A 20,185-nucleotide genomic window follows, 5' to 3' on the forward strand; every position below is an offset into this window, starting at 1 on the left:
CGGTGACGAGCGGGTCCCACAATCTTAAACGTGCCGAAAAACAGTAGCTGCGAACTAAAAGTGTTCGAAATGGCTCGAAACGGCCTCTTTTTGCTTCCCGGAGTAGCCACGGGCTGTACACGTAGCTCAGAACGTGGGGCTCGGCGAGAGCTTCGCGGTGATATGCTGTGGGTCCCGTAACTCCTTCCGGATCAAAAGTTATGCCAGTGTGAAGGGTGGGGGATCAGAACCTGCGCACGGGAGCGTACGCTATGAAAGAATAAAGTGCGAGGCTATTGATGGGTGCGATCATACCAGCCCTAATGCACCGGATCCCATCAGAACTCCGAAGTTAAGCGTGCTTGGGCGAGAGTAGTACTAGGATGGGTGACCCCCTCGGAAGTCCTCGTGTTGCACCCCTTTTTTTGCGAGTGCGTTCATTTTTTTTTCCGTTCAATTGGTCTTGATGTGGTCCGACACTCGATTAGCTGTTGTCGAGTACGAGGACAAAAAGTACGACAAACTCCACGAGCCGGTGACGAGCGGGTCCCACAATCTTAAACGTGCCGAAAAACAGTAGCTGCGAACTAAAAGTGTTCGAAATGGCTCGAAACGGCCTCTTTTTGCTTCCCGGAGTAGCCACGGGCTGTACACGTAGCTCAGAACGTGGGGCTCGGCGAGAGTTTCGCGGTGATATGCTGTGGGTCCCGTAACTCCTTCCGGATCAAAAGTTATGCCTGTGTGAAGGGTGGGGGATCAGAACCTGCGCACGGTAGCGTACGCTATGAAAGAATAAAGTGCGAGGCTATTGATGGGTGCGATCATACCAGCCCTAATGCACCGGATCCCATCAGAACTCCGAAGTTAAGCGTGCTTGGGCGAGAGTAGTACTAGGATGGGTGACCCCCTGGGAAGTCCTCGTGTTGCACTCCTTTTTTTGCGAGTGCGTTCATTTTTTTTTTCCGTTCAGTTGGTCTTGATGTGGTCCGACACTCGATTAGCTGTTGTCGAGTACGAGGACAAAAAGTACGACAATCTCCACGAGCCGGTGACGAGCGGGTCCCACAATCTTAAACGTGCCGAAAAACAGTAGCTGCGAACTAAAAGTGTTCGAAATGGCTCGAAATGGCCTCTTTTTGCTTCCCGGAGTAGCCACGGGCTGTACCCGTTGCTCAGAACGTGGGGCTCGGCGAGAGCTTCGCGGTGATATGTTGTGGGTCCCGTAACTCCTTCCCGATCAAAAGTTATACCCGTCTGGAAGGTGGGGGATCAGAACCTGCGCACGGGAGCGTACGCTATGAAAGAATAAAGTGCGAGGCTATTGATGGGTGCGATTGATGGGTGCGATCATACCAGCCCTAATGCACCGGATCCCATCAGAACTCCGAAGTTAAGCGTGCTTGGGCGAGAGTAGTACTAGGATGGGTGTCCCCCTGGGAAGTCCTCGTGTTGCACTCCTTTTTTTGCGAGTGCGTTCATTTTTTTTTTCCATTCAGTTGGTCTTGATGTGGTCCGACACTCGATTAGCTGTTGTCGAGTACGAGGACAAAAAGTACGACAATCTCCACGAGCCGGTGACGAGCGGGTCCCACAATCTTAAACGTGCCGAAAAACAGTAGCTGCGAACTAAAAGTGTTCGAAATGGCTCGAAACGGCCTCTTTTTGCTTCCCGGCGTAGCCACGGGCTGTACCCGTAGCTCAGAACGTGGGGCTCGGCGAGAGCTTCGCGGTGATATGTTGTGGGTCCCGTAACTCCTTCCCGATCAAAAGTTATACCCGTCTGGAGGGTGGGGGATCAGAACCTGCGCACGGGAGCGTACGCTATGAAAAAATAAAGTGCGGGGCTATTGATGGGTGCGATTATACCAGCTCTAATGCACCGGATCCCATCAGAACTCCGAAGTTAAGCGTGCTTGGGCGAGAGTAGTACTAGGATGGGTGACCCCCTGGGAAGTCCTCGTGTTGCACCCCTTTTTTTGCGAGTGCGTTCATTTTTTTTTCCGTTCAGTTGGTCTTGATGTGGTCCGACACTCGATTAGCTGTTGTCGAGTACGAGGACATAAAGTACGACAAACTCCACGAGCCGGTGACGAGCGGGTCCCACAATCTTAAACGTGCCGAAAAACAGTAGCTGCGAACTAAAAGTGTTCGAAATGGCTCGAAACGGCCTCTTTTTGCTTCCCGGAGTAGCCACGGGCTGTACACGTAGCTCAGAACGTGGGGCTCGGCGAGAGCTTCGCGGTGATATGCTGTGGGTCCCGTAACTCCTTCCGGATCAAAAGTTATGCCTGTGTGAAGGGTGGGGGATCAGAACCTGCGCACGGGAGCGTACGCTATGAAAGAATAAAGTGCGAGACTATTGATGGGTGCGATTATACCTGCCCTAATTCACCGGATCCCATCAGAACTCCGAAGTTAAGCGTGCTTGGGCGAGAGTAGTACTAGGATGGGTGACCCCCTCGGAAGTCCTCGTGTTGCACCCCTTTTTTTGCGAATGCGTTCATTTTTTTTTTCCGTTCAATTGGTCTTGATGTGGTCCGACACTCGATTAGCTGTTGTCGAGTACGAGGACAAAAAGTACGACAAACTCCACGAGCCGGTGACGAGCGGGTCCCACAATCTTAAACGTGCCGAAAAACAGTAGCTGCGAACTAAAAGTGTTCGAAATGGCTCGAAACGGCCTCTTTTTGCTTCCCGGAGTAGCCACGGGCTGTACACGTAGCTCAGAACGTGGGGCTCGGCGAGAGCTTCGCGGTGATATGTTGTGGGTCCCGTAACTCCTTCCGGATCAAAAGTTATGCCTGTGTGAAGGGTGGAGGATCAGAACCTGCGCACGGTAGCGTACGCTATGAAAGAATAAAGTGCGAGGCTATTGATGGGTGCGATCATACCAGCCCTAATGCACCGGATCCCATCAGAACTCCGAAGTTAAGCGTGCTTGGGCGAGAGTAGTACAAGGATGGGTGACCCCCTGGGAAGTCCTCGTGTTGCACCCCTTTTTTTGCGAGTGCGTTCATTTTTTTTTTTCCGTTCAATTGGTCTTGATGTGGTCCGACACTCGATTAGCTGTTGTCGAGTACGAGGACAAAAAGTATGACAATCTCCACGAGCAGGTGACGAGCGGGTCCCACAATCTTAAACGTGCCGAAAAACAGTAGCTGCGAACTAAAAGTGTTCGAAATGGCTCGAAACGGCCTCTTTTTGCTTCCCGGAGTAGCCACGGGCTGTACCCGTAGCTCAGAACGTGGGGCTCGGCGAGAGCTTCGCGGTGATATGTTGTGGATCCCGTAACTCCTTCCCGATCAAAAGTTATACCCGTCTGGAGGGTGGGGGATCAGAACCTGCGCACGGGAGCGTACGCTATGAAAGAATAAAGTGCGGGGCTATTGATGGGTGCGATCATACCAGCTCTAATGCACCGGATCCCATCAGAACTCCGAAGTTAAGCGTGCTTGGGCGAGAGTAGTACTAGGATGGGTGACCCCCTGGGAAGTCCTCGTGTTGCACCCCTTTTTTTGCGAGTGCGTTCATTTTTTTTTTCCGTTCAGTTGGTCTTGATGTGGTCCGACACTCGATTAGCTGTTGTCGAGTACGAGGACAAAAAGTACGACAAACTCCACGAGCCGGTGACGAGCGGGTCCCACAATCTTAAACGTGCCGAAAAACAGTAGCTGCGAACTAAAAGTGTTCGAAATGGCTCGAAACGGCCTCTTTTTGCATCCCGGAGTAGCCACGGGCTGTACACGTAGCTCAGAACGTGGGGCTCGGCGAGAGCTTCGCGGTGATATGCTGTGGGTCCCGTAACTCCTTCCGGATCAAAAGTTATGCCTGTGTGAAGGGTGGAGGATCAGAACCTGCGCACGGTAGCGTACGCTATGAAAGAATAAAGTGCGAGGCTATTGATGGGTGCGATCATACCAGCCCTAATGCACCGGATCCCATCAGAACTCCGAAGTTAAGCGTGCTTGGGCGAGAGTAGTACAAGGATGGGTGACCCCCTGGGAAGTCCTCGTGTTGCACCCCTTTTTTTGCGAGTGCGTTCATTTTTTTTTTTCCGTTCAATTGGTCTTGATGTGGTCCGACACTCGATTAGCTGTTGTCGAGTACGAGGACAAAAAGTATGACAATCTCCACGAGCAGGTGACGAGCGGGTCCCACAATCTTAAACGTGCCGAAAAACAGTAGCTGCGAACTAAAAGTGTTCGAAATGGCTCGAAACGGCCTCTTTTTGCTTCCCGGAGTAGCCACGGGCTGTACCCGTAGCTCAGAACGTGGGGCTCGGCGAGAGCTTCGCGGTGATATGTTGTGGATCCCGTAACTCCTTCCCGATCAAAAGTTATACCCGTCTGGAGGGTGGGGGATCAGAACCTGCGCACGGGAGCGTACGCTATGAAAGAATAAAGTGCGGGGCTATTGATGGGTGCGATCATACCAGCTCTAATGCACCGGATCCCATCAGAACTCCGAAGTTAAGCGTGCTTGGGCGAGAGTAGTACTAGGATGGGTGACCCCCTGGGAAGTCCTCGTGTTGCACCCCTTTTTTTGCGAGTGCGTTCATTTTTTTTTTCCGTTCAGTTGGTCTTGATGTGGTCCGACACTCGATTAGCTGTTGTCGAGTACGAGGACAAAAAGTACGACAAACTCCACGAGCCGGTGACGAGCGGGTCCCACAATCTTAAACGTGCCGAACAACAGTAGCTGCGAACTAAAAGTGTTCGAAATGGCTCGAAACGGCCTCTTTTTGCATCCCGGAGTAGCCACGGGCTGTACACGTAGCTCAGAACGTGGGGCTCGGCGAGAGCTTCGCGGTGATATGCTGTGGGTCCCGTAACTCCTTCCGGATCAAAAGTTATGCCTGTGTGAAGGGTGGAGGATCAGAACCTGCGCACGGTAGCGTACGCTATGAAAGAATAAAGTGCGAGGCTATTGATGGGTGCGATCATACCAGCCCTAATGCACCGGATCCCATCAGAACTCCGAAGTTAAGCGTGCTTGGGCGAGAGTAGTACTAGGATGGGTGACCCCCTGGGAAGTCCTCGTGTTGCACCCCTTTTTTTGCGAGTGCGTTCATTTTTTTTTTTCCGTTCAATTGGTCTTGATGTGGTCCGACACTCGATTAGCTGTTGTCGAGTACGAGGACAAAAAGTATGACAATCTCCACGAGCCGGTGACGAGCGGGTCCCACAATCTTAAACGTGCCGAAAAACAGTAGCTGCGAACTAAAAGTGTTCGAAATGGCTCGAAACGGCCTCTTTTTGCTTCCCGGAGTAGCCACGGGCTGTACCCGTAGCTCAGAACGTGGGGCTCGGCGAGAGCTTCGCGGTGATATGTTGTGGATCCCGTAACTCCTTCCCGATCAAAAGTTATACCCGTCTGGAGGGTGGGGGATCAGAACCTGCGCACGGGAGCGTACGCTATGAAAGAATAAAGTGCGGGGCTATTGATGGGTGCGATCATACCAGCTCTAATGCACCGGATCCCATCAGAACTCCGAAGTTAAGCGTGCTTAGGCGAGAGTAGTACTAGGATGGGTGACCCCCTGGGAAGTCCTCGTGTTGCACTCCTTTTTTTGCGAGTGCGTTCATTTTTTTTTTCCGTTCAGTTGGTCTTGATGTGGTCCGACACTCGATTAGCTGTTGTCGAGTACGAGGACAAAAAGTACGACAATCTCCACGAGCCGGTGACGAGCGGGTCCCACAATCTTCAACGTGCCGAAAAACAGTAGCTGCGAACTAAAAGTGTTCGAAATGGCTCGAAACGGCCTCTTTTTGCTTCCCGGAGTAGCCACGGGCTGTACCCGTAGCTCAGAACGTGGGGCTCGGCGAGAGCTTCGCGGTGATATGTTGTGGGTCCCGTAACTCCTTCCCGATCAAAAGTTATACCCCTCTGGAGGGTGGGGGATCAGAACCTGCGCACGGGAGCGTACGCTATGAAAGAATAAAGTGCGGGGCTATTGATGGGTGCGATTATACCAGCTCTAATGCACCGGATCCCATCAGAACTCCGAAGTTAAGCGTGCTTGGGCGAGAGTAGTACTAGGATGGGTGACCCCCTGGGAAGTCCTCGTGTTGCACCCCTTTTTTTGCGAGTGCGTTCATTTTTTTTTTCCGTTCAGTTGGTCTTGATGTGGTCCGACACTCGATTAGCTGTTGTCGAGTACGAGGACAAAAAGTACGACAAACTCCACGACCCGGTGACGAGCGGGTCCCACAATCTTAAACGTGCCGAAAAACAGTAGCTGCGAACTAAAAGTGTTCGAAATGGCTCGAAACGGCCTCTTTTTGCATCCCGGAGTAGCCACGGGCTGTACACGTAGCTCAGAACGTGGGGCTCGGCGAGAGCTTCGCGGTGATATGCTGTGGGTCCCGTAACTCCTTCCGGATCAAAAGTTATGCTTGTGTGAAGGGTGGAGGATCAGAACCTGCGCACGGTAGCGTACGCTATGAAAGAATAAAGTGCGAGGCTATTGATGGGTGCGATCATACCAGCCCTAATGCACCGGATCCCATCAGAACTCCGAAGTTAAGCGTGCTTGGGCGAGAGTAGTACAAGGATGGGTGACCCCCTGGGAAGTCCTCGTGTTGCACCCCTTTTTTTGCGAGTGCGTTCATTTTTTTTTTTCCGTTCAATTGGTCTTGATGTGGTCCGACACTCGATTAGCTGTTGTCGAGTACGAGGACAAAAAGTATGACAATCTCCACGAGCAGGTGACGAGCGGGTCCCACAATCTTAAACGTGCCGAAAAACAGTAGCTGCGAACTAAAAGTGTTCGAAATGGCTCGAAACGGCCTCTTTTTGCTTCCCGGAGTAGCCACGGGCTGTACCCGTAGCTCAGAACGTGGGGCTCGGCGAGAGCTTCGCGGTGATATGTTGTGGATCCCGTAACTCCTTCCCGATCAAAAGTTATACCCGTCTGGAGGGTGGGGGATCAGAACCTGCGCACGGGAGCGTACGCTATGAAAGAATAAAGTGCGGGGCTATTGATGGGTGCGATCATACCAGCTCTAATGCACCGGATCCCATCAGAACTCCGAAGTTAAGCGTGCTTGGGCGAGAGTAGTACTAGGATGGGTGACCCCCTGGGAAGTCCTCGTGTTGCACCCCTTTTTTTGCGAGTGCGTTCATTTTTTTTTTCCGTTCAGTTGGTCTTGATGTGGTCCGACACTCGATTAGCTGTTGTCGAGTACGAGGACAAAAAGTACGACAAACTCCACGAGCCGGTGACGAGCGGGTCCCACAATCTTAAACGTGCCGAAAAACAGTAGCTGCGAACTAAAAGTGTTCGAAATGGCTCGAAACGGCCTCTTTTTGCATCCCGGAGTAGCCACGGGCTGTACACGTAGCTCAGAACGTGGGGCTCGGCGAGAGCTTCGCGGTGATATGCTGTGGGTCCCGTAACTCCTTCCGGATCAAAAGTTATGCCTGTGTGAAGGGTGGAGGATCAGAACCTGCGCACGGTAGCGTACGCTATGAAAGAATAAAGTGCGAGGCTATTGATGGGTGCGATCATACCAGCCCTAATGCACCGGATCCCATCAGAACTCCGAAGTTAAGCGTGCTTGGGCGAGAGTAGTACTAGGATGGGTGACCCCCTGGGAAGTCCTCGTGTTGCACCCCTTTTTTTGCGAGTGCGTTCATTTTTTTTTTTCCGTTCAATTGGTCTTGATGTGGTCCGACACTCGATTAGCTGTTGTCGAGTACGAGGACAAAAAGTATGACAATCTCCACGAGCCGGTGACGAGCGGGTCCCACAATCTTAAACGTGCCGAAAAACAGTAGCTGCGAACTAAAAGTGTTCGAAATGGCTCGAAACGGCCTCTTTTTGCTTCCCGGAGTAGCCACGGGCTGTACCCGTAGCTCAGAACGTGGGGCTCGGCGAGAGCTTCGCGGTGATATGTTGTGGATCCCGTAACTCCTTCCCGATCAAAAGTTATACCCGTCTGGAGGGTGGGGGATCAGAACCTGCGCACGGGAGCGTACGCTATGAAAGAATAAAGTGCGGGGCTATTGATGGGTGCGATCATACCAGCTCTAATGCACCGGATCCCATCAGAACTCCGAAGTTAAGCGTGCTTAGGCGAGAGTAGTACTAGGATGGGTGACCCCCTGGGAAGTCCTCGTGTTGCACTCCTTTTTTTGCGAGTGCGTTCATTTTTTTTTTCCGTTCAGTTGGTCTTGATGTGGTCCGACACTCGATTAGCTGTTGTCGAGTACGAGGACAAAAAGTACGACAATCTCCACGAGCCGGTGACGAGCGGGTCCCACAATCTTCAACGTGCCGAAAAACAGTAGCTGCGAACTAAAAGTGTTCGAAATGGCTCGAAACGGCCTCTTTTTGCTTCCCGGAGTAGCCACGGGCTGTACCCGTAGCTCAGAACGTGGGGCTCGGCGAGAGCTTCGCGGTGATATGTTGTGGGTCCCGTAACTCCTTCCCGATCAAAAGTTATACCCCTCTGGAGGGTGGGGGATCAGAACCTGCGCACGGGAGCGTACGCTATGAAAGAATAAAGTGCGGGGCTATTGATGGGTGCGATTATACCAGCTCTAATGCACCGGATCCCATCAGAACTCCGAAGTTAAGCGTGCTTGGGCGAGAGTAGTACTAGGATGGGTGACCCCCTGGGAAGTCCTCGTGTTGCACCCCTTTTTTTGCGAGTGCGTTCATTTTTTTTTTCCGTTCAGTTGGTCTTGATGTGGTCCGACACTCGATTAGCTGTTGTCGAGTACGAGGACAAAAAGTACGACAAACTCCACGAGCCGGTGACGAGCGGGTCCCACAATCTTAAACGTGCCGAAAAACAGTAGCTGCGAACTAAAAGTGTTCGAAATGGCTCGAAACGGCCTCTTTTTGCATCCCGGAGTAGCCACGGGCTGTACACGTAGCTCAGAACGTGGGGCTCGGCGAGAGCTTCGCGGTGATATGCTGTGGGTCCCGTAACTCCTTCCGGATCAAAAGTTATGCCTGTGTGAAGGGTGGAGGATCAGAACCTGCGCACGGTAGCGTACGCTATGAAAGAATAAAGTGCGAGGCTATTGATGGGTGCGATCATACCAGCCCTAATGCACCGGATCCCATCAGAACTCCGAAGTTAAGCGTGCTTGGGCGAGAGTAGTACTAGGATGGGTGACCCCTTGGGAAGTCCTCGTGTTGCACTCCTTTTTTTGCGAGTGCGTTCATTTTTTTTTCCGTTCAGTTGGTCTTGATGTGGTCTGACACTCGATTAGCTGTTGTCGAGTACGAGGACAAAAAGTACGACAATCTCCACGAGCCGGTGACGAGCGGGTCCCACAATCTTAAACGTGCCGAAAAACAGTAGCTGCGAACTAAAAGTGTTCGAAATGGCTCGAAACGGCCTCTTTTTGCTTCCCGGAGTAGCCACGGGCTGTACCCGTTGCTCAGAACGTGGGGCTCGGCGAGAGCTTCGCGGTGATATGTTGTGGGTCCCGTAACTCCTTCCCGATCAAAAGTTATACCCCTCTGGAGGGTGGGGGATCAGAACCTGCGCACGGGAGCGTACGCTATGAAAGAATAAAGTGCGGGGCTATTGATGGGTGCGATCATACCAGCTCTAATGCACCGGATCCCATCAGAACTCCGAAGTTAAGCGTGCTTGGGCGAGAGTAGTACTAGGATGGGTGACCCCCTGGGAAGTCCTCGTGTTGCACTCCTTTTTTTGCGAGTGCGTTCATTTTTTTTTTCCGTTCAGTTGGTCTTGATGTGGTCCGACACTCGATTAGCTGTTGTCGAGTACGAGGACAAAAAGTACGACAATCTCCACGAGCCGGTGACGAGCGGGTCCCACAATCTTAAACGTGCCGAAAAACAGTAGCTGCGAACTAAAAGTGTTCGAAATGGCTCGAAACGGCCTCTTTTTGCTTCCCGGAGTAGCCACGGGCTGTACCCGTAGCTCAGAACGTGGGGCTCGGCGAGAGCTTCGCGGTGATATGTTGTGGGTCCCGTAACTCCTTCCCGATCAAAAGTTATACCCCTCTGGAGGGTGGGGGATCAGAACCTGCGCACGGGAGCGTACGCTATGAAAGAATAAAGTGCGGGGCTATTGATGGGTGCGATTATACCAGCTCTAATGCACCGGATCCCATCAGAACTCCGAAGTTAAGCGTGCTTGGGCGAGAGTAGTACTAGGATGGGTGACCCCCTGGGAAGTCCTCGTGTTGCACCCCTTTTTTTGCGAGTGCGTTCATTTTTTTTTTCCGTTCAGTTGGTCTTGATGTGGTCCTACACTCGATTAGCTGTTGTCGAGTACGAGGACAAAAAGTACGACAAACTCCACGAGCCGGTGACGAGCGGGTCCCACAATCTTAAACGTGCCGAAAAACAGTAGCTGCGAACTAAAAGTGTTCGAAATGGCTCGAAACGGCCTCTTTTTGCATCCCGGAGTAGCCACGGGCTGTACACGTAGCTCAGAACGTGGGGCTCGGCGAGAGCTTCGCGGTGATATGCTGTGGGTCCCGTAACTCCTTCCGGATCAAAAGTTATGCCTGTGTGAAGGGTGGAGGATCAGAACCTGCGCACGGTAGCGTACGCTATGAAAGAATAAAGTGCGAGGCTATTGATGGGTGCGATCATACCAGCCCTAATGCACCGGATCCCATCAGAACTCCGAAGTTAAGCGTGCTTGGGCGAGAGTAGTACTAGGATGGGTGACCCCTTGGGAAGTCCTCGTGTTGCACTCCTTTTTTTGCGAGTGCGTTCATTTTTTTTTCCGTTCACTTGGTCTTGATGTGGTCTGACACTCGATTAGCTGTTGTCGAGTACGAGGACAAAAAGTACGACAATCTCCACGAGCCGGTGACGAGCGGGTCCCACAATCTTAAACGTGCCGAAAAACAGTAGCTGCGAACTAAAAGTGTTCGAAATGGCTCGAAACGGCCTCTTTTTGCTTCCCGGAGTAGCCACGGGCTGTACCCGTTGCTCAGAACGTGGGGCTCGGCGAGAGCTTCGCGGTGATATGTTGTGGGTCCCGTAACTCCTTCCCGATCAAAAGTTATACCCCTCTGGAGGGTGGGGGATCAGAACCTGCGCACGGGAGCGTACGCTATGAAAGAATAAAGTGCGGGGCTATTGATGGGTGCGATCATACCAGCTCTAATGCACCGGATCCCATCAGAACTCCGAAGTTAAGCGTGCTTGGGCGAGAGTAGTACTAGGATGGGTGACCCCCTGGGAAGTCCTCGTGTTGCACTCCTTTTTTTGCGAGTGCGTTCATTTTTTTTTTCCGTTCAGTTGGTCTTGATGTGGTCCGACACTCGATTAGCTGTTGTCGAGTACGAGGACAAAAAGTACGACAATCTCCACGAGCCGGTGACGAGCGGGTCCCACAATCTTAAACGTGCCGAAAAACAGTAGCTGCGAACTAAAAGTGTTCGAAATGGCTCGAAACGGCCTCTTTTTGCTTCCCGGAGTAGCCACGGGCTGTACCCGTAGCTCAGAACGTGGGGCTCGGCGAGAGCTTCGCGGTGATATGTTGTGGGTCCCGTAACTCCTTCCCGATCAAAAGTTATACCCCTCTGGAGGGTGGGGGATCAGAACCTGCGCACGGGAGCGTACGCTATGAAAGAATAAAGTGCGGGGCTATTGATGGGTGCGATTATACCAGCTCTAATGCACCGGATCCCATCAGAACTCCGAAGTTAAGCGTGCTTGGGCGAGAGTAGTACTAGGATGGGTGACCCCCTGGGAAGTCCTCGTGTTGCACCCCTTTTTTTGCGAGTGCGTTCATTTTTTTTTTCCGTTCAGTTGGTCTTGATGTGGTCCGACACTCGATTAGCTGTTGTCGAGTACGAGGACAAAAAGTACGACAAACTCCACGAGCCGGTGACGAGCGGGTCCCACAATCTTAAACGTGCCGAAAAACAGTAGCTGCGAACTAAAAGTGTTCGAAATGGCTCGAAACTGCCTCTTTTTGCATCCCGGAGTAGCCACGGGCTGTACACGTAGCTCAGAACGTGGGGCTCGGCGAGAGCTTCGCGGTGATATGCTGTGGGTCCCGTAACTCCTTCCGGATCAAAAGTTATGCCTGTGTGAAGGGTGGAGGATCAGAACCTGCGCACGGTAGCGTACGCTATGAAAGAATAAAGTGCGAGGCTATTGATGGGTGCGATCATACCAGCCCTAATGCACCGGATCCCATCAGAACTCCGAAGTTAAGCGTGCTTGGGCGAGAGTAGTACTAGGATGGGTGACCCCCTGGGAAGTCCTCGTGTTGCACTCCTTTTTTTGCGAGTGCGTTCATTTTTTTTTCCGTTCAGTTGGTCTTGATGTGGTCCGACACTCGATTAGCTGTTGTCGAGTACGAGGACAAAAAGTACGACAATCTCCACGAGCCGGTGACGAGCGGGTCCCACAATCTTAAACGTGCCGAAAAACAGTAGCTGCGAACTAAAAGTGTTCGAAATGGCTCGAAACGGCCTCTTTTTGCTTCCCGGAGTAGCCACGGGCTGTACCCGTTGCTCAGAACGTGGGGCTCGGCGAGAGCTTCGCGGTGATATGTTGTGGGTCCCGTAACTCCTTCTCGATCAAAAGTTATACCCGTCTGGAGGGTGGGGGATCAGAACCTGCGCACGGGAGCGTACGCTATGAAAGAATAAAGTGCGAGGCTATTGATGGGTGCGATTATACCAGCTCTAATGCACCGGATCCCATCAGAACTTCGAAGTTAAGCGTGCTTGGGCGAGAGTAGTACTAGGATGGGTGACCCCCTGGGAAGTCCTCGTGTTGCACCCCTTTTTTTGCGAGTGCGTTCATTTTTTTTTCCGTTCAGTTGGTCTTGATGTGGTCCGACACTCGATTAGCTGTTGTCGAGTACGAGGACAAAAAGTACGACAAACTCCACGAGCCGGTGACGAGCGGGTCCCACAATCTTAAACGTGCCGAAAAACAGTAGCTGCGAACTAAAAGTGTTCGAAATGGCTCGAAACGGCCTCTTTTTGCTTCCCGGAGTAGCCACGGGCTGTACACGTAGCTCAGAACGTGGGGCTCGGCGAAAGCTTCGCGGTGATATGCTGTGGGTCCCGTAACTCCTTCCGGATCAAAAGTTATGCCTGTGTGAAGGGTGGGGGATCAGAACCTGCGCACGGGAGCGTACGCTATGAAAGAATAAAGTGCGAGACTATTGATGGGTGCGATTATACCAGCCCTAATGCACCGGATCCCATCAGAACTCCGAAGTTAAGCGTGCTTGGGCGAGAGTAGTACTAGGATGGGTGACCCCCTGGGAAGTCCTCGTGTTGCACCCCTTTTTTTGCGAGTGCGTTCATTTTTTTTTTCCGTTCAGTTGGTCTTGATGTGGTCCGACACTCGATTAGCTGTTGTCGAGTACGAGGACAAAAAGTACGACAAACTCCACGAGCCGGTGACGAGCGGGTCCCACAATCTTAAACGTGCCGAAAAACAGTAGCTGCGAACTAAAAGTGTTCGAAATGGCTCGAAACGGCCTCTTTTTGCATCCCGGAGTAGCCACGGGATGTACACGTAGCTCAGAACGTGGGGCTCGGCGAGAGCTTCGTGGTGATATGCTGTGGGTCCCGTAACTCCTTCCGGATCAAAAGTTATGCCTGTGTGAAGGGTGGGGGATCAGAACCTGCGCACGGTAGCGTACGCTATGAAAGAATAAAGTGCGAGGCTATTGATGGGTGCGATCATACCAGCCCTAATGCACCGGATCCCATCAGAACTCCGAAGTTAAGCGTGCTTGGGCGAGAGTAGTACTAGGATGGGTGACCCCCTAAGTCCTCGTGTTGCACTCCTTTTTTTGCGAGTGCGTTCATTTTTTTTTTCCGTTCAGTTGGTCTTGATGTGGTCCGACACTCGATTAGCTGTTGTCGAGTACGAGGACAAAAAGTATGACCATCTCCACGAGCCGGTGACGAGCGGGTCCCACAATCTTAAACGTGCCGAAAAACAGTAGCTGCGAACTAAAAGTGTTCAAAATGGCTCGAAACGGCCTCTTTTTGCTTCCCGGAGTAGCCACGGGCTGTACCCGTAGCTCAGAACGTGGGGCTCGGCGAGAGCTTCGCGGTGATATGTTGTGGATCCCGTAACTCCTTCCCGATCAAAAGTTATACCCGTCTGGAGGATGGGGGATCAGAACCTGCGCACGGGAGCGTACGCTATGAAAGAATAAAGTGCGGGGCTATTGATGGGTGCGATCATACCAGCTCTAATGCACCGGATCCCATCAGAACTCCGAAGTTAAGCGTGCTTGGGCGAGAGTAGTACTAGGATGGGTGACCCCCTGGGAAGTCCTCGTGTTGCACTCCTTTTTTTGCGAGTGCGTTCATTTTTTTTTTCCGTTCAGTTGGTCTTGATGTGGTCCGACACTCGATTAGCTGTTGTCGAGTACGAGGACAAAAAGTACGACAATCTCCACGAGCCGGTGACGAGCGGGTCCCACAATCTTAAACGTGCCGAAAAACAGTAGCTGCGAACTAAAAGTGTTCGAAATGGCTCGAAACGGCCTCTTTTTGCTTCCCGGAGTAGCCACGGGCTGTACCCGTAGCTCAGAACGTGGGGCTCGACGAGAGCTTCGCGGTGATATGTTGTGGGTCCCGTAACTCCTTCCCGATCAAAAGTTATACCCCTCTGGAGGGTGGGGGATCAGAACCTGCGCACGGGAGCGTACGCTATGAAAGAATAAAGTGCGGGGCTATTGATGGGTGCGATTATACCAGCTCTAATGCACCGGATCCCATCAGAACTCCGAAGTTAAGCGTGCTTGGGCGAGAGTAGTACTAGGATGGGTGACCCCCTGGGAAGTCCTCGTGTTGCACCCCTTTTTTTGCGAGTGCGTTCATTTTTTTTTTCCGTTCAGTTAGTCTTGATGTGGTCCGACACTCGATTAGCTGTTGTCGAGTACGAGGACAAAAAGTACGACAAACTCCACGAGCCGGTGACGAGCGGGTCCCACAATCTTAAACGTGCCGAAAAACAGTAGCTGCGAACTAAAAGTGTTCGAAATGGCTCGAAACGGCCTCTTTTTGCATCCCGGAGTAGCCACGGGCTGTACACGTAGCTCAGAACGTGGGGCTCGGCGAGAGCTTCGCGGTGATATGTTGTGGGTCCCGTAACTCCTTCTCGATCAAAAGTTATACCCGTCTGGAGGGTGGGGGATCAGAACCTGCGCACGGGAGCGTACGCTATGAAAGAATAAAGTGCGAGGCTATTGATGGGTGCGATTATACCAGCTCTAATGCACCGGATCCCATCAGAACTTCGAAGTTAAGCGTGCTTGGGCGAGAGTAGTACTAGGATGGGTGACCCCCTGGGAAGTCCTCGTGTTGCACCCCTTTTTTTGCGAGTGCGTTCATTTTTTTTTCCGTTCAGTTGGTCTTGATGTGGTCCGACACTCGATTAGCTGTTGTCGAGTACGAGGACAAAAAGTACGACAAACTCCACGAGCCGGTGACGAGCGGGTCCCACAATCTTAAACGTGCCGAAAAACAATAGCTATGAACTAAAAGTGTTCGAAATGGCTCGAAACGGCCTCTTTTTGCTTCCCGGAGTAGCCACGGGCTGTACACGTAGCTCAGAACGTGGGGCTCGGCGAAAGCTTCGCGGTGATATGCTGTGGGTCCCGTAACTCCTTCCGGATCAAAAGTTATGCCTGTGTGAAGGGTGGGGGATCAGAACCTGCGCACGGGAGCGTACGCTATGAAAGAATAAAGTGCGAGACTATTGATGGGTGCGATTATACCAGCCCTAATGCACCGGATCCCATCAGAACTCCGAAGTTAAGCGTGCTTGGGCGAGAGTAGTACTAGGATGGGTGACCCCCTGGGAAGTCCTCGTGTTGCACCCCTTTTTTTGCGAGTGCGTTCATTTTTTTTTTCCGTTCAGTTGGTCTTGATGTGGTCCGACACTCGATTAGCTGTTGTCGAGTACGAGGACAAAAAGTACGACAAACTCCACGAGCCGGTGACGAGCGGGTCCCACAATCTTAAACGTGCCGAAAAACAGTAGCTGCGAACTAAAAGTGTTCGAAATGGCTCGAAACGGCCTCTTTTTGCATCCCGGAGTAGCCACGGGATGTACACGTAGCTCAGAACGTGGGGCTCGGCGAGAGCTTCGTGGTGATATGCTGTGGGTCCCGTAACTCCTTCCGGATCAAAAGTTATGCCTGTGTGAAGGGTGGGGGATCAGAACCTGCGCACGGTAGCGTACGCTATGAAAGAATAAAGTGCGAGGCTATTGATGGGTGCGATCATACCAGCCCTAATGCACCGGATCCCATCAGAACTCCGAAGTTAAGCGTGCTTGGGCGAGAGTAGTACTAGGATGGGTGACCCCCTAAGTCCTCGTGTTGCACTCCTTTTTTTGCGAGTGCGTTCATTTTTTTTTTCCGTTCAGTTGGTCTTGATGTGGTCCGACACTCGATTAGCTGTTGTCGAGTACGAGGACAAAAAGTATGACCATCTCCACGAGCCGGTGACGAGCGGGTCCCACAATCTTAAACGTGCCGAAAAACAGTAGCTGCGAACTAAAAGTGTTCAAAATGGCTCGAAACGGCCTCTTTTTGCTTCCCGGAGTAGCCACGGGCTGTACCCGTAGCTCAGAACGTGGGGCTCGGCGAGAGCTTCGCGGTGATATGTTGTGGATCCCGTAACTCCTTCCCGATCAAAAGTTATACCCGTCTGGAGGATGGGGGATCAGAACCTGCGCACGGGAGCGTACGCTATGAAAGAATAAAGTGCGGGGCTATTGATGGGTGCGATCATACCAGCTCTAATGCACCGGATCCCATCAGAACTCCGAAGTTAAGCGTGCTTGGGCGAGAGTAGTACTAGGATGGGTGACCCCCTGGGAAGTCCTCGTGTTGCACTCCTTTTTTTGCGAGTGCGTTCATTTTTTTTTTCCGTTCAGTTGGTCTTGATGTGGTCCGACACTCGATTAGCTGTTGTCGAGTACGAGGACAAAAAGTACGACAATCTCCACGAGCCGGTGACGAGCGGGTCCCACAATCTTAAACGTGCCGAAAAACAGTAGCTGCGAACTAAAAGTGTTCGAAATGGCTCGAAACGGCCTCTTTTTGCTTCCCGGAGTAGCCACGGGCTGTACCCGTAGCTCAGAACGTGGGGCTCGGCGAGAGCTTCGCGGTGATATGTTGTGGGTCCCGTAACTCCTTCCCGATCAAAAGTTATACCCCTCTGGAGGGTGGGGGATCAGAACCTGCGCACGGGAGCGTACGCTATGAAAGAATAAAGTGCGGGGCTATTGATGGGTGCGATTATACCAGCTCTAATGCACCGGATCCCATCAGAACTCCGAAGTTAAGCGTGCTTGGGCGAGAGTAGTACTACGATGGGTGACCCCCTTGGAAGTCCTCGTGTTGCACCCCTTTTTTTGCGAGTGCGTTCATTTTTTTTTTCCGTTCAGTTGGTCTTGATGTTCCGACACTCGATTAGCTGTTGTCGAGTACGAGGACAAAAAGTACGACAAACTCCACGAGCCGGTGACGAGCGGGTCCCACAATCTTAAACGTGCCGAAAAACAGTAGCTGCGAACTAAAAGTGTTCGAAATGGTTCGAAACGGCCTCTTTTTGCATCCCGGAGTAGCCACGGGCTGTACACGTAGCTCAGAACGTGGGGCTCGGCGAGAGCTTCGCGGTGATATGCTGTGGGTCCCGTAACTCCTTCCGGATCAAAAGTTATGCCTGTGTGAAGGGTGGAGGATCAGAACCTGCGCACGGTAGCGTACGCTATGAAAGAATAAAGTGCGAGGCTATTGATGGGTGCGATCATACCAGCCCTAATGCACCGGATCCCATCAGAACTCCGAAGTTAAGCGTGCTTGGGCGTGAGTAGTACTAGGATGGGTGACCCCCTGGGAAGTCCTCGTGTTGCACTCCTTTTTTTGCGAGTGCGTTCATTTTTTTTTCCGTTCAGTTGGTCTTGATGTGGTCCGACACTCGATTAGCTGTTGTCGAGTACGAGGACAAAAAGTACAACAATCTCCACGAGCCGGTGACGAGCGGGTCCCACAATCTTAAACGTGCCGAAAAACAGTAGCTGCGAACTAAAAGTGTTCGAAATGGCTCGAAACGGCCTCTTTTTGCTTCCCGGAGTAGCCACGGGCTGTACCCGTAGCTCAGAACGTGGGGCTCGGCGAGAGCTTCGCGGTGATATGTTGTGGGTCCCGTAACTCCTTCCCGATCAAAAGTTATACCCATCTGGAGGGTGGGGGATCAGAACCTGCGCACGGGAGCGTACGCTATGAAAGAATAAAGTGCGGGGCTATTGATGGGTGCGATTATACCAGCTCTGATGCACCGGATCCCATCAGAACTCCGAAGTTAAGCGTGCTTGGGCGAGAGTAGTAATAGGATGGGTGACCCCCTGGGAAGTCCTCGTGTTGCACCCCTTTTTTTGCGAGTGCGTTCATTTTTTTTTCCGTTCAGTTGGTCTTGATGTGGTCCGACACTCGATTAGCTGTTGTCGAGTACGAGGACAAAAAGTACGACAAACTCCACGAGCCGGTGACGAGCGGGTCCCACAATCTTAAACGTGCCGAAAAAAAGTAGCTGCGAACTAAAAGTGTTCGAAATGGCTCGAAACGGCCTCTTTTTGCTTCCCGGAGTAGCCACGGGCTGTACACGTAGCTCAGAACGTGGTGCTCGGCGAGAGCTTCGCGGTGATATGCTGTGGGTCCCGTAACTCCTTCCGGATCAAAAGTTATGCCTGTGTGAAGGGTGGGGGATCAGAACCTGCGCACGGGAGCGTACGCTATGAAAGAATAAAGTGCGAGACTATTGATGGGTGCGATCATACCAGCCCTAATGCACCGGATCCCATCAGATCTCCGAAGTTAAGTGTGCTTGGGCGAGAGTAGTACTAGGATGGGTGACCCCCTCGGAAGTCCTCATGTTGCACCCCTTTTTTTGCGAGTGCGTTCATTTTTTTTTTCCGTTCAATTGGTCTTGATGTGGTCCGACACTCGATTAGCTGTTGTCGAGTACGAGGACAAAAAGTACGACAAACTCCACGAGCCGGTGACGAGCGGGTCCCACAATCTTAAACATGCCGAAAAACAGTAGCTGCGAACTAAAAGTGTTCGAAATGGCTCGAAACGGCCTCTTTTTGCTTCCCGGAGTAGCCACGGGCTGTACACGTAGCTCAGAACGTGGGGCTCGGCGAGAGCTTCGCGGTGATATGCTGTGGGTCCCGTAACTCCTTCCGGATCAAAAGTTATGCCTGTGTGAAGGGTGGGGGATCAGAACCTGCGCACGGGAGCGTACGCTATGAAAGAATAAAGTGCGAGGCTATTGATTGGTGCGATCATACCAGCCCTAATGCACCGGATCCCATCAGAACTCCGAAGTTAAGCGTGCTTGGGCGAGAGTAGTACTAGGATGGGTGACCCCCTGGGAAGTCCTCGTGTTGCACTCTTTTTTTTGCGAGTGCGTTCATTTTTTTTTTCCGTTCAGTTGGTCTTGATGTGGTCCGACACTCGATTAGCTGTTGTCCAGTATGAGGACAAAAAGTACAACAATCTCCACGAGCCGGTGACGAGTGGGTCCCACAATCTTAAACGTGCCGAAAAACAGTAGCTGCGAACTAAAAGTGTTCGAAATGGCTCGAAACGGCCTCTTTTTGCTTCCCGGAGTAGCCACGGGCTGTACCCGTAGCTCAGAACGTGGGGCTCGGCGAGAGCTTCGCGGTGATATGTTGTGGGTCCCGTAACTCCTTCCCGATCAAAAGTTATACCCATCTGGAGGGTGGGGGATCAGAACCTGCGCACGGGAGCGTACGCTATGAAAGAATAAAGTGCGGGGCTATTGATGGGTGCGATCGTACCAGCTCTAATGCACCGGATCCCATCAGAACTCCGAAGTTAAGAGTGCTTGGGCGAGAGTAGTACTAGGATGGGTGACCCCCTGGGAAGTCCTTGTGTTGCACCCCTTTTTTTGCGAGTGCGTTCATTTTTTTTTTCCGTTTAGTTGGTCTTGATGTGGTCCGACACTCGATTAGCTGTTGTCGAGTACGAGGACAAAAAGTACAACAATCTCCACGAGCCGGTGACGAGCGGGTCCCACAATCTTAAACGTGCCGAAAAACAGTAGCTGCGAACTAAAAGTGTTCGAAATGGCTCGAAACGGCCTCTTTTTGCTTCCCGGAGTAGCCACGGGCTGTACCCGTAGCTCAGAACGTGGGGCTCGGCGAGAGCTTCGCGGTGATATGTTGTGGGTCCCG

The 20,185-nt window shown here is 52.1% G+C and overlaps 36 non-coding genes and 3 pseudogenes across 36 annotated transcripts; all 39 read left to right on the plus strand.

Annotated features, from left to right (window-relative positions):
- Positions 1 to 280: 280 nt before the first annotated feature.
- Positions 281 to 399, plus strand: LOC148925973 (5S ribosomal RNA). The gene has a single exon (XR_016131232.1). It is a non-coding gene; the product is annotated as a 5S ribosomal RNA (ribosomal RNA).
- Positions 400 to 792: 393 nt separating this feature from the next.
- On the plus strand, positions 793 to 911 carry LOC148925974 (5S ribosomal RNA). Its single transcript, XR_016132088.1, has one exon. It is a non-coding gene; the product is annotated as a 5S ribosomal RNA (ribosomal RNA).
- A 407-nt stretch (positions 912 to 1,318) lies between these two features.
- LOC148925975 (5S ribosomal RNA) lies at positions 1,319 to 1,437 on the plus strand. Its single transcript, XR_016131078.1, has one exon. It is a non-coding gene; the product is annotated as a 5S ribosomal RNA (ribosomal RNA).
- Positions 1,438 to 1,831: 394 nt separating this feature from the next.
- Positions 1,832 to 1,950, plus strand: LOC148925976 (5S ribosomal RNA). The gene has a single exon (XR_016132007.1). It is a non-coding gene; the product is annotated as a 5S ribosomal RNA (ribosomal RNA).
- Positions 1,951 to 2,343: 393 nt separating this feature from the next.
- Positions 2,344 to 2,462, plus strand: LOC148925977 (5S ribosomal RNA). Its single transcript, XR_016131614.1, has one exon. It is a non-coding gene; the product is annotated as a 5S ribosomal RNA (ribosomal RNA).
- Positions 2,463 to 2,856: 394 nt separating this feature from the next.
- Positions 2,857 to 2,975, plus strand: LOC148925978 (5S ribosomal RNA). The gene has a single exon (XR_016131181.1). It is a non-coding gene; the product is annotated as a 5S ribosomal RNA (ribosomal RNA).
- A 395-nt stretch (positions 2,976 to 3,370) lies between these two features.
- Positions 3,371 to 3,489, plus strand: LOC148925979 (5S ribosomal RNA). The gene has a single exon (XR_016131740.1). It is a non-coding gene; the product is annotated as a 5S ribosomal RNA (ribosomal RNA).
- Positions 3,490 to 3,883: 394 nt separating this feature from the next.
- LOC148925980 (5S ribosomal RNA) lies at positions 3,884 to 4,002 on the plus strand. The gene has a single exon (XR_016131182.1). It is a non-coding gene; the product is annotated as a 5S ribosomal RNA (ribosomal RNA).
- Positions 4,003 to 4,397: 395 nt separating this feature from the next.
- LOC148925981 (5S ribosomal RNA) lies at positions 4,398 to 4,516 on the plus strand. Its single transcript, XR_016131751.1, has one exon. It is a non-coding gene; the product is annotated as a 5S ribosomal RNA (ribosomal RNA).
- A 394-nt stretch (positions 4,517 to 4,910) lies between these two features.
- Positions 4,911 to 5,029, plus strand: LOC148925982 (5S ribosomal RNA). The gene has a single exon (XR_016131954.1). It is a non-coding gene; the product is annotated as a 5S ribosomal RNA (ribosomal RNA).
- A 395-nt stretch (positions 5,030 to 5,424) lies between these two features.
- LOC148925983 (5S ribosomal RNA) lies at positions 5,425 to 5,543 on the plus strand. Its single transcript, XR_016131196.1, has one exon. It is a non-coding gene; the product is annotated as a 5S ribosomal RNA (ribosomal RNA).
- Positions 5,544 to 5,937: 394 nt separating this feature from the next.
- On the plus strand, positions 5,938 to 6,056 carry LOC148925984 (5S ribosomal RNA). Its single transcript, XR_016132008.1, has one exon. It is a non-coding gene; the product is annotated as a 5S ribosomal RNA (ribosomal RNA).
- A 394-nt stretch (positions 6,057 to 6,450) lies between these two features.
- On the plus strand, positions 6,451 to 6,569 carry LOC148925985 (5S ribosomal RNA). Its single transcript, XR_016131183.1, has one exon. It is a non-coding gene; the product is annotated as a 5S ribosomal RNA (ribosomal RNA).
- Positions 6,570 to 6,964: 395 nt separating this feature from the next.
- On the plus strand, positions 6,965 to 7,083 carry LOC148925986 (5S ribosomal RNA). The gene has a single exon (XR_016131762.1). It is a non-coding gene; the product is annotated as a 5S ribosomal RNA (ribosomal RNA).
- A 394-nt stretch (positions 7,084 to 7,477) lies between these two features.
- On the plus strand, positions 7,478 to 7,596 carry LOC148925987 (5S ribosomal RNA). Its single transcript, XR_016131955.1, has one exon. It is a non-coding gene; the product is annotated as a 5S ribosomal RNA (ribosomal RNA).
- A 395-nt stretch (positions 7,597 to 7,991) lies between these two features.
- LOC148925988 (5S ribosomal RNA) lies at positions 7,992 to 8,110 on the plus strand. The gene has a single exon (XR_016131198.1). It is a non-coding gene; the product is annotated as a 5S ribosomal RNA (ribosomal RNA).
- A 394-nt stretch (positions 8,111 to 8,504) lies between these two features.
- Positions 8,505 to 8,623, plus strand: LOC148925989 (5S ribosomal RNA). Its single transcript, XR_016132009.1, has one exon. It is a non-coding gene; the product is annotated as a 5S ribosomal RNA (ribosomal RNA).
- Positions 8,624 to 9,017: 394 nt separating this feature from the next.
- On the plus strand, positions 9,018 to 9,136 carry LOC148925990 (5S ribosomal RNA). The gene has a single exon (XR_016132222.1). It is a non-coding gene; the product is annotated as a 5S ribosomal RNA (ribosomal RNA).
- A 393-nt stretch (positions 9,137 to 9,529) lies between these two features.
- On the plus strand, positions 9,530 to 9,648 carry LOC148925991 (5S ribosomal RNA). Its single transcript, XR_016131842.1, has one exon. It is a non-coding gene; the product is annotated as a 5S ribosomal RNA (ribosomal RNA).
- A 394-nt stretch (positions 9,649 to 10,042) lies between these two features.
- On the plus strand, positions 10,043 to 10,161 carry LOC148925992 (5S ribosomal RNA). The gene has a single exon (XR_016132010.1). It is a non-coding gene; the product is annotated as a 5S ribosomal RNA (ribosomal RNA).
- Positions 10,162 to 10,555: 394 nt separating this feature from the next.
- On the plus strand, positions 10,556 to 10,674 carry LOC148925993 (5S ribosomal RNA). The gene has a single exon (XR_016132224.1). It is a non-coding gene; the product is annotated as a 5S ribosomal RNA (ribosomal RNA).
- A 393-nt stretch (positions 10,675 to 11,067) lies between these two features.
- On the plus strand, positions 11,068 to 11,186 carry LOC148925994 (5S ribosomal RNA). Its single transcript, XR_016131843.1, has one exon. It is a non-coding gene; the product is annotated as a 5S ribosomal RNA (ribosomal RNA).
- Positions 11,187 to 11,580: 394 nt separating this feature from the next.
- On the plus strand, positions 11,581 to 11,699 carry LOC148925995 (5S ribosomal RNA). The gene has a single exon (XR_016132011.1). It is a non-coding gene; the product is annotated as a 5S ribosomal RNA (ribosomal RNA).
- A 394-nt stretch (positions 11,700 to 12,093) lies between these two features.
- On the plus strand, positions 12,094 to 12,212 carry LOC148925996 (5S ribosomal RNA). The gene has a single exon (XR_016132089.1). It is a non-coding gene; the product is annotated as a 5S ribosomal RNA (ribosomal RNA).
- A 393-nt stretch (positions 12,213 to 12,605) lies between these two features.
- LOC148925997 (5S ribosomal RNA) lies at positions 12,606 to 12,724 on the plus strand. Its single transcript, XR_016131178.1, has one exon. It is a non-coding gene; the product is annotated as a 5S ribosomal RNA (ribosomal RNA).
- Positions 12,725 to 13,117: 393 nt separating this feature from the next.
- Positions 13,118 to 13,236, plus strand: LOC148925998 (5S ribosomal RNA). The gene has a single exon (XR_016130974.1). It is a non-coding gene; the product is annotated as a 5S ribosomal RNA (ribosomal RNA).
- A 394-nt stretch (positions 13,237 to 13,630) lies between these two features.
- LOC148925999 (5S ribosomal RNA) lies at positions 13,631 to 13,746 on the plus strand (annotated as a pseudogene).
- Positions 13,747 to 14,140: 394 nt separating this feature from the next.
- Positions 14,141 to 14,259, plus strand: LOC148926000 (5S ribosomal RNA). The gene has a single exon (XR_016131844.1). It is a non-coding gene; the product is annotated as a 5S ribosomal RNA (ribosomal RNA).
- Positions 14,260 to 14,653: 394 nt separating this feature from the next.
- LOC148926001 (5S ribosomal RNA) lies at positions 14,654 to 14,772 on the plus strand. The gene has a single exon (XR_016132012.1). It is a non-coding gene; the product is annotated as a 5S ribosomal RNA (ribosomal RNA).
- A 394-nt stretch (positions 14,773 to 15,166) lies between these two features.
- On the plus strand, positions 15,167 to 15,285 carry LOC148926002 (5S ribosomal RNA). Its single transcript, XR_016131179.1, has one exon. It is a non-coding gene; the product is annotated as a 5S ribosomal RNA (ribosomal RNA).
- A 393-nt stretch (positions 15,286 to 15,678) lies between these two features.
- LOC148926003 (5S ribosomal RNA) lies at positions 15,679 to 15,797 on the plus strand. The gene has a single exon (XR_016130975.1). It is a non-coding gene; the product is annotated as a 5S ribosomal RNA (ribosomal RNA).
- A 394-nt stretch (positions 15,798 to 16,191) lies between these two features.
- On the plus strand, positions 16,192 to 16,307 carry LOC148926004 (5S ribosomal RNA; annotated as a pseudogene).
- A 394-nt stretch (positions 16,308 to 16,701) lies between these two features.
- LOC148926005 (5S ribosomal RNA) lies at positions 16,702 to 16,820 on the plus strand. Its single transcript, XR_016131845.1, has one exon. It is a non-coding gene; the product is annotated as a 5S ribosomal RNA (ribosomal RNA).
- Positions 16,821 to 17,214: 394 nt separating this feature from the next.
- Positions 17,215 to 17,333, plus strand: LOC148926006 (5S ribosomal RNA). The gene has a single exon (XR_016131294.1). It is a non-coding gene; the product is annotated as a 5S ribosomal RNA (ribosomal RNA).
- A 392-nt stretch (positions 17,334 to 17,725) lies between these two features.
- Positions 17,726 to 17,844, plus strand: LOC148926007 (5S ribosomal RNA). The gene has a single exon (XR_016132117.1). It is a non-coding gene; the product is annotated as a 5S ribosomal RNA (ribosomal RNA).
- A 393-nt stretch (positions 17,845 to 18,237) lies between these two features.
- LOC148926008 (5S ribosomal RNA) lies at positions 18,238 to 18,356 on the plus strand. Its single transcript, XR_016131329.1, has one exon. It is a non-coding gene; the product is annotated as a 5S ribosomal RNA (ribosomal RNA).
- A 393-nt stretch (positions 18,357 to 18,749) lies between these two features.
- Positions 18,750 to 18,868, plus strand: LOC148926009 (5S ribosomal RNA; annotated as a pseudogene).
- Positions 18,869 to 19,262: 394 nt separating this feature from the next.
- LOC148926010 (5S ribosomal RNA) lies at positions 19,263 to 19,381 on the plus strand. The gene has a single exon (XR_016131199.1). It is a non-coding gene; the product is annotated as a 5S ribosomal RNA (ribosomal RNA).
- Positions 19,382 to 19,775: 394 nt separating this feature from the next.
- On the plus strand, positions 19,776 to 19,894 carry LOC148926011 (5S ribosomal RNA). The gene has a single exon (XR_016131189.1). It is a non-coding gene; the product is annotated as a 5S ribosomal RNA (ribosomal RNA).
- Positions 19,895 to 20,185: the final 291 nt, after the last annotated feature.

Source organism: Salvia hispanica, chromosome 5 (genome assembly GCF_029641045.1).
Source record: "Salvia hispanica isolate PSC_SH4W2 chromosome 5, Shi_PSC_v1, whole genome shotgun sequence".
NCBI classification, from domain to species: Eukaryota; Viridiplantae; Streptophyta; class Magnoliopsida; order Lamiales; family Lamiaceae; genus Salvia; species Salvia hispanica.